Raw genomic sequence first — 11,923 nt, forward strand, 5'->3', positions numbered from 1 at the left:
AGCAGCCAGGACCTTGGCTCGTGCAATCTATACCTAGCCAATAAAGAAAGCACGATATGCTGATGACGTGGAGAATTTTTGGTCGGAGGTCAATTTCCAAACTAGGTGATCCGGTTCTTCTTGTCGAAGCACCAGCTGCTGTAGTCAATCCCAAACACGCTGGTAGTCGATGATCACTTGGACGGTGAGCACCCCAGTGATGTCTCGCACCCATAGTCCCCTTCTCTCCGCACCCCCCCCACCCAAAAAAAATGTTAAATTTTTCTAGTTGAATTGAAATAAGTTTAGTTGACATAGACAACATAGTTCTAAGTCATTACATGTATTACATCTTTCTTCAACAATGGGTGCCGAGATCATAGTACAAATCCAAATAGTAGACCAACATTTGCATACATACTTCTATAAGTCAAAGTGTCTCATTGGAAATCCACCTCCTGAACATGGCAAAGCTTCTCTCTGGTTCATACTCAGGCGCAGTGTGGCCCCCACCCTACAGTTACAGAAGTAAGTATTGCATTATTGTCTAAAGTTCTATCATGATTTTAATGTATCCATCAACTCCTTTTAAAATCTTTTGTGTAGTGATACAAATTGTGATATGACTACCATTTACCAATGTCGGATTTAGTGACTGACAGTCCACCAAGGGTTACCCAGGTGGTAGATTTGTAGGCGGGGTAGATCGTAAGACCAATAACTCGAATGGTAACACAGGGGTGCAGGATTTAAACAGATTCGAGCCTTCGGAGAGTAATACCCTACATCCTGTGTTCTGGTGGATGGGGTATTGCTGGTATGGGATACGAAGAGTTGATGTACCCTAGGGGGGGCATCCCTAGCCACCTTATATAGGATGACAACCTAGGGTTACAATTGGATAGGATCTAATCCTAGTCGGTTGTTACATGAAAAGCAATCTGAGTCGGTTTACAACAAGCCTTGATATCCGGGAAGAATTCATTCGCCCGGCCTCCTGGCTTGTGCTCCACATGTCTTCATGCCTTGGCTCACACGACATGGTCGGGTGGGCCTTTTTGCCAAGGCCAACCAATATCCTGGTCGGTGGGGACCTGCGGGTTACCTTATTCCTCAAGCTCCCGAGCGATGTGGAGTCGACCAGGAATCTGATAGATGCGCAATAAAGTTTGTGATGAACTCGGCTGAAGGTGCGGTGTCATCATAGTGATGGAGAGGTTGAGCAGTGCTCAAAAAAGGAAGACAAAATGAAGCTTCCATAGGCATATGAACAAATATGCATGGCTGGGATGTCTGGCATCCTATAGCTCAAAGGAAAGCACATGGAGGGCGTCGCAAGACGCACTCCATATGGAGTAACCCAAAGCATTGAAGTGACTAAAGTAATTGGTCCAATGGTCAAGAATCTGATATATTGTATCCATAGCAAAAGGAATCTAAATATAGCGCCCAGCCCCCGAGCATAAGGACCGGCGGAGCCGCGAAGGCATACTGACCTGAGATAGGCGCCCAGCCCCCGATCGAGCGTGAGGACTAGCCTATCCATGGAGGCACGCTGAACTAACATAGGCACCAAGCCCCCGAGCACGATGACTAGCAGAGCCACGGAGGTACGCCAACCGGAAATAAGCGCCTAGCCCCCAAGCCCGAGGACTAGCAGAGCCATGGAGGCACACCGACTTGAAATAGGCACCCAGCCCTCAAGCACGAGGAGTGACGGAGCCACGAAGGCAAGCCTACCTGAAATAGGCACCCAACCCCCGAGCGCGAGCCACGGATGACTAGCGGAGCCAAGGAGGCATGCCGTGAGACTTAACGGAAAACCCGCGGATTTCGTCTATTGTGTGCGCTGTAATAGGGTCAACTTCTTCAAAAGCCGAAGGGGTGTGGTTCCATTTTCACTTCCACTCCACTCGCATTCAAATGCCGCCACTGTTCCAACAACATCACTGCCGCGCCTGAAAGCCCTAGATCGCGCCTCCATGTCTGCAAATTGACTCGCTCACCTTCGCCGCTGCAACCCAGATCCACCGCTGACACGCCGCCGTATGCGAACAAAGAGGCCCGCCTTCATTAGATCTAAGTCCTAGGGAATAAAAACCAAAGAGATAGTGGTAGAGCAGGAACTGGATCCATCCACATACTAGGTGAAGTCCGTGATGAGGGAGGAGAAGATCCAAGCCCTCGTCGACCAGGGCTTGCCTGGTCCCAAGTCCCTCCTTCAAGCATTGATTCAGGATCCCCACGGGAGATTTCTTCCGCGGGCTGCTCAACTATTACAAGATCGATTTGGTACATCTCAACCCTAACTCCATCTTGGATGTCACAGTTTTTATCCACCTTTGCAAAGCTTTTCTCAACATTCCTCCCCATTTCCATCTCTGGCAGTATCTGTACCAACTCAAGATCGTGGCAACAAAGAGGAAGGGACCGAGATTCATCGGTGGATGTGGATTCTCATTGCAGCCAAAGAGGGTCCAAGAGTATTTCAATATGAAGCTCAAGGACTTGAACAAGGGGTGGCACAAGGAATGGTTCCTTGTCTCCAATCAGAACCCCGAGCTACCGCCCCGCCTCGGGTATGCACCCGTGACAATGCCGGAGTGGTCTTACCAGCCAACCTCCACGGAAATGGTCCAGATGAATTAGCTGTTGAAGGAGATTGCCAACCTAAAAGGTCATGCGCTCACAGCCGGGCTGTGAGGATCAACTTTTGCCGGAGGCTGGCGCAGCCCATCAAGGATAGGGTCCACCTGGTGAATGAGTACCTGGGGCCATTGGATCCAACCCGGGAGGCATAATGGAAGGTTACACGGGAAGAGGTCGCCGGCTCGGTTATCGAGTTCTTCTGCACAGTCATCAAGAACAAGCAATGCCCAAAGGCGTATTCCCTCATTAGGCCGGTCGATCTGGTAAGTTCTTGATTTTATCATTTGGCTTGATTTCTTTGCTTTTGCATATGTTTCTACTTGATTTTGTTTTACTTATTGGAACTGAGAGTATGAGTTTTTTTGTCCGGCATCGCTTCCTGGAGGGGCCGAGCAGCAGCAACCCAAGATTCGCCCAACCACCGAGACCGACCAGCCACCTACCGCCCTGTACTGGGAGTCGGACTCCTCCTTTGATGACTCCAACAAGGACGTACCGGTCCAGGGCAGCGGGATGGAGGCCGAAGCCATGGATCCTATTGAGCGGCGGACGCGCTAGGCCGTTCGGAAGGTGGTGGAGTCCAAGGCGCCAAAGGAAGAGAAGCCGGAGGCAGAGAAGAAAAAGAGCAAGAAGAGGGGTGCAATGAAGCCGAAGGCAGCCGCTGTGGCGGCGGCATCCCCTACGAAGGCCTCATCCGGGGTGCCAAGCGATGACTCCGAATCGCCCAACTTGGCTGCAAATAAGAAGAAGGCTGAGCTCCTTGAGACGAACGCAGCCGACGTGGAGCAGCTCAAGGAGCAGCTGAAGATGGAGATCCACAGGGGAAAGCAGAAGGAGTTGATCCTACTACCACTAGCACTTCTTCGCCCAAAGTTCCGAGCGAAGAAGAGCACATTATGAGTATGATCATGGCATTATATATTGTTGGAAGTTTTGTTTGTACATTGCTTTTCTTTATTTCTGTGTCTCACTGTCCGAGTAGAAAGACGGTGATAGAGGATGAGTCGGGCCTACAGGAAGCTGGCGTCGGGACCCATGCAGAAGGTCGGACTCAAGATGCGACCATAGGGCTGCGTCGATGATGTTTGTCTAGGCTGGGGGCGAGAGTGGCCTGGTGATGGGACCTAAGGGTTCCAAACCAAGGTCTTCTCCATGCCAGGACGTCGCCGAGGATCTTGCTATATCTGTGCCTGGGCCCATAGATGCTAGTGTCGGGGTGCAGATGGAGACCCCTAGGGAAGCATCAATCAGGTTGTTCTAGCAAAAATCCCAAAACTCAGATCCTATGAATTGTTTACCCAGGTCAGTGATGATCCTATTGGAGACCACGAAGCGGTGTGTGAGCTCTTCGATGAATTGAGCGGCTTTGGCCAACTCTATGCTGGTGATAACCTTGACTTCAATCCACTTGGTGAATTTGTCAACTACCATGAAGATATGGGTGTATCCACCTGGAGCGGTTTTGAAAGGGCCAACCATATCCAACCCCCAGCATGCAAAGGGCCAAGACAGTGGGATGGTGTGCAAGGCCTACGCTGGGAGGTGTTGCTGCTTGAAGAAAAATTGGCACCCTTTACACCTCTGGACGAGGTCTTTTGCGTCGGTGATAGCAGTTGGCCAGTAGAAGCCAAAGCAGAACGCTTTCCCGACCAGATTGCCCAAGGTGGCATGGTTCCCGCATGAACCCGAGCGGATTTTGTGGAGGAGTTCAAGGCCTTCATTGCGGAGGATGCACTTCATCAGAATGATGGTAGATGCGGCCTTCCACTACAACTCCTTACCGATCACAACGTAGTTGGTGCTGCATCGTGCAAGCTTTTCGTGCTCGGATTTGTCCTCTGGGGACATGTTGTCGGTGATGAATGCGATGAAAGGTGCGCACCAATCTTCCTCGACCTCGATCATTAGGACATTAGAGGGCGCTAGGTCGGCCTGAGCCTAGGCGTTGCCGTCAACGTTGTTCGGGTCCAATATCTTGATAGAGGGTTTTCTCAAGTCCTGGACGAACACAACGACCGGGACTTGGGCGCGTTTTGAGCCAAGCTTGGATAGGACGGCAGCGGTGACGTTGTGTTCCCTGGGATGTGATGAAACACGAAACCGTTGAAGTGAGCCTCGAGTTTGCAGACCTCAGCGCAGTAGGAGTCCATGGTTTCCTTGGTGCACTCCCAAGATTTGTTGACCTGCTCGATGACAACCTTGGAGTAGCCAAATGCCAAGATGCACTTAATGTTGAGTGAGGTAGCAAGGCAGAGCCCATGTATGAGGGCCTCGTACTCGACGCTGTTGTTGGTAGCCTTTTAGTGGATCCGGAAGACGTACTTAAGCTACTCGCCTTTCAGGGATATGAACAGGACCCCCACACCAGCTCCTTCAAGGTTGAGGGTGGCATCAAAGTACATCATCCAGTGCTCCGGCCTCTCCAGGGAGGGCAGCACTTGGATCTCTGTCCATCCAACGATGAAGTCAGCCAAGATCTGGAACTTGATCGCATGATGTGGGCAGAAGTCGATGTCGAATTCACCAAGCTTGATGGACCATTTGACGACGCGACTGTGGACACCCTATTGTGCAGAATTTTGCCAATTCGGTAGAAGGAGACCACTCGGATCTTGTGTGCTTGGAAGTAATGATACAGCTTACAGGAGGTGATCAGGATTGCGTAGAGCAATTTCTAGACCTACATGTAGCAGACTTGGAGTCGCTCAGGACTTCGCTGATGTAATACACCAGCCCTTGCACCATGTGGGCGTGGCTGGGTTCTTCGTGTTCTATAACTAGCACCATGCTTAGAACATGTGTTGTCGCGGAGATGTATAGCTATAGCATTTCTTAGTCGGCCGAGGCTGTCAAGATGGGAGGAGTGGATAGGAATGTTTTGAGTTCCTCGAGGGCCTTGCGGGCCTCGTCATCCCACTCGAACTTGTCCACCTTCTTTAGCAGCTCGAAGAAGGAAAGTCCCTTTTCGCCGAGCTTGTTAATGAAATGGCTAAGAGCCGCCATCATGCCTGTGAGCTTCATGTAAGGGATGCTTGTGTCGACCTCCAGCGCCCCCTTGGTCGTCGTTGTTACCGTTGTTAGGTGCCGGCGGGATGGGAAGTGCACCAGCCGCTGCAGGGGTGGCAGGCGGCTGATGGACTGGCTCGACTCATTCCAGTTGGTAGTGCCTACCGTAGTCTCGGTTCCTCTCGTTGCGCCCTTCCTCCTAGGAGGAAGTTTTGCCATCATGAGGAGGTTCATCAGCGGAGACAGCAAAAACTTCCCGATCTAGTGACATGGAGCTTCAGTTGTCACCCTCGCCGTAAGGGTTTGGGGTTTGGGGTTAGGGCGAAGCGAAGGACCTGGAACTCACCACAATTCGGAAACTGGGTGGGTTCGGGTGGGCCATCAACTTGAATCTGGAAAGACTGCTCGAGTTTTTCGGAAAACACGGCAGCTGAGTTCTTGATGCCAAAAGGGGTGTAGTGGAGCTCCTACGCCGACCTTCCAGGGCGTAGTGGCGCTTCTAAGAGGTTGATACACTCAGCAATGGTGTTGCTGATGCAATCTAGCCTCATGATTAGATCGGAGGGCGTGGGTGGGCGGGTTGCCGTGAGGATGTGTGGGGCCCACTCTAAGAGAGAGAGAGATCATCAACCTCCTAGGCAAGTGGCATGACGATCCTCGGGTGAAGACCTTGCTTCGTCGGTGCAGATCCAACGGATGCTGAGCTGGTGGCGGACGCCAAGTCAGCGAAGGAGACGGTGGAGTCGGACTCCACCGGCATGCTCTCGAAGCAGAGCTGAATCATTTGGCAAGGAAATCCTTCATGCTCTCGGGGAAGATGATGCCAGGGCGGGATGCCATCAAGCTCGCTGGGGAGGATTTAGTGACCGACAGTCCACCAGGGGGTTACCTAGGTGGTAGATTTGTAGGCGAGGAGATCGTAAGACCAAGAACTCGAATGGTAACATAGGGGCGCAAGGTTTAGATAGGTTCGGACCTCCGGAGAGTAATACCCTACATCCTGTGTTCTGGTGGATTGTATTGCTGGTATGGGATACGAAGAGTTGATGTACCCTAGGGGGGCGTCCTTGGCCGCCTTATATAGGCTGACGACATAGGGTTATAGTCGGATAGGATCTTAATCCTAGTCTGTTGTTACATAGAAAGCAATCTGAGTCAGTTTACAACAAGTATCTCATGATATTCGAGCTGAATTGATTCACCTGGCTTGTGCTCCATGCATCTTCATACCTTGGCCCGCACGGCATGGTCAAACGGGCCTACTTACCATGACCGACCAGTATTGTGGTCGGTGGGGACCCGTGGGTACCCTTATAGTCGGTGGGGACATGTGGGTACCCTTATTCCTCAACCAGTAATGTACAATAATGAGTATTATAACGAGATGTGTGTTTGCCTCTTATCATGTTTCATATATTGTATATGCCCATATTATTTATCTTATCATAATGATTTGTGCGAACCATTTGGTATTTCCAATATGACATATAAGACATTGATAATAAAGATAATAAAGATAGACAAATGCAAACGAGAATATATTAATAATTTTACCTATATTGTAGCAAAGGTCAAGTTGTTTGAGTACGTTATGGTGAATCTGCATGTCATTATGTTTCCAAACATAAACATAGGTACCTCAAGTAGTGTATATTGGAAATACAAAAATTTTCTTTCCCTCATAAATGAATAGTCCTACTCCATCTGTCCCAAATTATAGGCCGTTTCGACTTTTCTAAGTTCATAGCTTTTACTATGCACCTAGATATACACTATACATTGCAAAAAAATCTAGAAAAGCTAAAAGAACCTACTCCCTCTGTTCCAAATTATAGGTCATTTTAGCTTTTTTAGGTTCACAGATATTATTATGCATATGATATAGTGTATGTCTAAGTGCATAATAGTATATATGAACCTAGAAAAGTCAAAACGACCTACAATTTGGAACGGAGGGAATACAATTTAGGACGGAGGGAGTAGAACTTATTTGTATTATGTATAATTACTCACCCAGCAGATTGACCATCCAGATGCCAAGCCCTCCAGTCATCCACAGTGGGGAAGTTGAGTGATCTAACCCATGCTTGTGTTCCAATAAATGGTATGACAGCATCCTGGTCACCACTGTATATATACAGAGATGGGATTCTTACATGTTAGTTGGACTACTTTATGTCTTTACATAGAATGTTGAGGCACAACACTATGATGAATATAGTAAAATAAAAAAGTTAAATATCTTTGAGTTAAAGGCCAAATATGTGATAGATGCAAATAGGAAAATAAGTCAAGGAATAAAACTCATATATTTTTTCCTTAAATTTTTTCTTTTAATTTAGTTTCTTTTTATCATCTTCCAACACTAGGTGCAGCTTTGTTCCAACTCCCTAGGCTCCAAATGCCAGTTAAAAGATAAACATTTGCCTGTTTGCCATGGTTTTGACAAGCATTAATTGCTTTTGACAAGGTTTTGTTGACAAATTATTTACATATAGGCCTTCAATCGGTGTGCACACACTAGCAGAGAAATGACATTCGATCCTCAACAAAAATCCTAAAACGATTTGGACCTGGGACTAAAGAGAGTCCTGGCTAAATTTCGTAGTCCGTGGAGACCTCTTTAGTTCCGGATTGTAATACCAACCGGGACTAAAGAAGTACCTTTAGTCCTGGTTATTCCACCCGGGACTAAAGGTCGGGACCTTTAATTTAGTCCCGAATTATTAATTCCGGTTGGATTTTCGAGCTCTATGTGACTCTCCAACCGGGACTAAAGTCACGTTTTCAGTTAAGACTCTAATCATATCCTTGGCCCTTTATTCACATTCTTTCGAGTTAAATGTGACTTGTGTACGTGAATTAAGTTCGGATGTGAGAAACTACATGCAGTCATAAGCTTTCCTTAAACATTATTGTGCCCCTGAGACCTGAGTGTAAAGATGGTCCATCGTCAATATGAAGAGGTGTAGCACAGTAGCGTAATCGTGTGTGAGAAATACTATGTTAGGGTTTTTTTCCTTTAACTGACCATATTTAGCAAGAACGATTGTAATTTTTCAAAAGCTCCCTGAAACTAAATGTGTCAGTTCTCTGTTATGAAACATTTATAACTATTCTCTGATTTCTTTTAAAAAAAGGAAAATTTGAAGGTGCATTTCATTGTTTTGTGTTGCATCAGATTATTTTGTGCGCAAATTTGGTAAATGTCAACACAGAAAAGAGGACAATCGCTTCAAGCCACTTTGCCAATTGCAAAATTTACAATAATTATTTTGGCATGTTTTGCACGTAGTGTACATTTAAACTATTCTGTGTTTGTCCACACTTGGCCACTACTCTCTACTGCCAGGTAGTCAGAAAGCATAGAAAACTTATATTTACTCTGTTCACAAGCATAAGTTTAACCTTTTTAAACTGAAGTACTAAAGTACGCTAATGGATGGATTGAGCGTCACTTGGAAAGCATTGTTTTGGCAGTTCTAAATATTTCACGTTTGTGTGTGCAATGCAAAGTATTTGCACATAAAACTATCATTTTTTTAAAAGTGTCACCATGTATGAACCTAATCTACACTTTTTAAAATAAAGTATTCAGATATATTAGTTCTAAACATTGTTCTATTTAAAAAAAAGTTTATAACTTTAGTTACCTGTACACCAAGACGCGATATCCTTTTAATGTAACATTGCGATGGTACTTTATGCTGCTCTTGATGTCTTGGGAATATGGTAAATCCCCGTCATGGCACCTCAGCCACTCAGCCTTGCTCCCCTGGCATGGTAGTAACATACAGTGACTTAACGCAGAGGGTTACATTAATTAATAATTAAAATATGAGTAAAAATCAAGCATTGTCTAAGACAAGAGGACACCTTGGATAAAAATGAGAAATATTAAATTTTTGTACCTTTCTGATCCCGAGCGCATCACGTGTGATGTTGTTGTTTGCCCAAAAATATGACAGGTAATTTTTGTAGGTCTGTAAAAAGGAAGATATTAGAACCTGACTGAGTCCCAAATTTGGTTTGGAGCAATTAACTAAATCTGTTATTTTTTCAAATACATGATGACAAAAGGAATGATTTCACGGTTAAATCTTTATCTTACTTGTGTCTTGTGTCTAACAGTTTTACTAATTCACATGTAATTTCACACTACGTATTAGCTGTTGATCTGCGATGTCTAGCATTAACAAAAAATGGTAAAATGTTGACTGATGAATATTTGGGACCACGAATCTTCTTAGAAGAACAAATTCACAAGGGTTGTAAACGTTAACTTACTACACAATCCATTGGGGGACGTGGCGGTTTCCGGCTTAGTGCTTCAGTTTCTCCTTCAAGCTCTTTCTCTTTTCAGTCCCATCTTTGGGTCTGGGAGACACATATACGCAAGTTTTGTACAAAATATGTGCCATCATACATTCATCTAGCAGCTGTAGTGGAATATCATCAGTGTGTAACCTCAAAAAATAAACATGTACTCCAGTTGTTTAAGTTCTGACACGAGTATCATGGAGGAGTAATTAGTCCTACATTATTTCAAGAAGGAAAAAGTCCATTTTTGACAATCGAAATATAGCCTCGATTTAGTTTCGACCATCTAACTCAAAAACCAGGAATCTTGGACCACTTAACCGTATAAATCGTGTACAAATGACCATCACACCATGTTTTGACTCGTTTTGAGTGGTTTTGACTGCAACGTTGGATCCACCGGACACATCACCATATTGACTCACCCACATGACAACGAAGCTCTGCCTCCTCCACGCCGGCGCCCGCCCTCCTCCCCCACGCCGGCGCACGCGGCTCTCAAGATGGCATCCACCACGCGCCGCGCCCACCGCCACCACCTCTGCCTGCGGTGCAGTGGCTAGGGCCATGGGTGTCGTTCACCCTTGACGACGTGGGGAAGCAGGAAGGGAGGCGGCAGTGGTGGCGGTGGTGGGAGGGAAGGCTAGGCCCAGCGCTGGCCCCGCCTTCGAGTTCCTCCTCAGCCGGTGCGGAGCTGTGTCCATGCTCCTCGCCGACGAGCTCTTTCTCTGAGGGCAAGCTCGTCCCGCTGTTGACGCTTGTTATTGACACACTTTTACTGCTAGTTAACTAGTATTTTCATGCATATTCTTATACTAACCCGCCACTTGGCACCTAAAATAACCCTGTTTTCGCATATGCAAGAAATTTTTGAGGATATTCTTTTTTCGCAAGAAATTGAGCTAAATATGTATTTTGTTGGATAAGCCTTGAACGAGCAATCAACCAGAGGAAGACGAAGACTAGGAGGCACAAAAAGGACCCAGCCTGATTGGCCTAGTGCCCCTCAGGCCGATCAGCCTAGGGTCTTTTGACCCCTTCTCGTGCTCGGTTTTGACCAGCAATCCTCGAAGATGACTTAAGGGTTAAGTTTGTGAAGATATGTCAAGGATCACTTCGGGATCAAGAAGAAATCAAAGAAGATCAAGTGGAGATTTGGAAAGTTATTGAAGATCAATCTCATCCTGAAGATACCAACGTGCCAAGCCCACATGCATACAAAAATAAGGTTCCAGAACATTGAAGAAGACTTGTCAACGAAGCTAGATGCGAGGGGGTAAAAGGAAGGGCTAGGCCGATCGGCCCACCCCTTCCCTTCGCCCGTTCACCTTCCAATTTAAACCATGGGTCCTCCAGACTATAAATATGCACAAAAATCATCGACACACGGGATTCATCCACCAGAACCTGACGAAACCAAGGGGACACACCAAAGGAAGCTGAGGGCGTTGCAAGTTTTCGAAGTTGTCTAGGAGATGGCTTAGTTCGACCCTAGCCACCATGGCCTCCCTGCGCGGTTGTGCCATGGTGAAGTTCAGGAACTAGTTAAGATCATCAATGGTATGTACTCGGAGGTGATGAGCTAAATACATCTATTATATGAGCAATGTTCTTCATGTCATCCAATCTATTAGTGTCTCGATGCCTCCTTTTATGCTCTTCTACCTATCATGAATATGCTTCTACCTATCATGAATATGCTTGTTCCTCGGTTTAATTCGCGGTTAGACTACATACCTATCATGAATATGCTTGTTCCTCGGTTTAATTCACGGTTAGACTACATAGCATGCTTTGTGTAATCATGGTGATTAGATCTAGTGTGTTGACCCTTCATGATAGCTAGACACGTTTACCTTGTGATCGTACCCTTAATCTACCTATGCCGATAGAAAAGATCGTGATGGGGTCTTTCTTGTGTAAGGTGGGGGCTTTTGGAAGGTTGACCAAAGGTAGTAGTTTAAAGATT

The 11,923-nt window shown here is 46.5% G+C and overlaps 1 pseudogene; it reads right to left on the minus strand.

The window, feature by feature from the left end:
• Positions 1-273: 273 nt before the first annotated feature.
• The window catches only part of LOC101758822, a 16,099-nt pseudogene continuing 4,449 nt past the window's right edge, over positions 274-11,923 (minus strand).

This window comes from Setaria italica, chromosome I (genome assembly GCF_000263155.2).
Source record: "Setaria italica strain Yugu1 chromosome I, Setaria_italica_v2.0, whole genome shotgun sequence".
In the NCBI taxonomy this organism is placed as follows: domain Eukaryota; kingdom Viridiplantae; phylum Streptophyta; class Magnoliopsida; order Poales; family Poaceae; genus Setaria; species Setaria italica.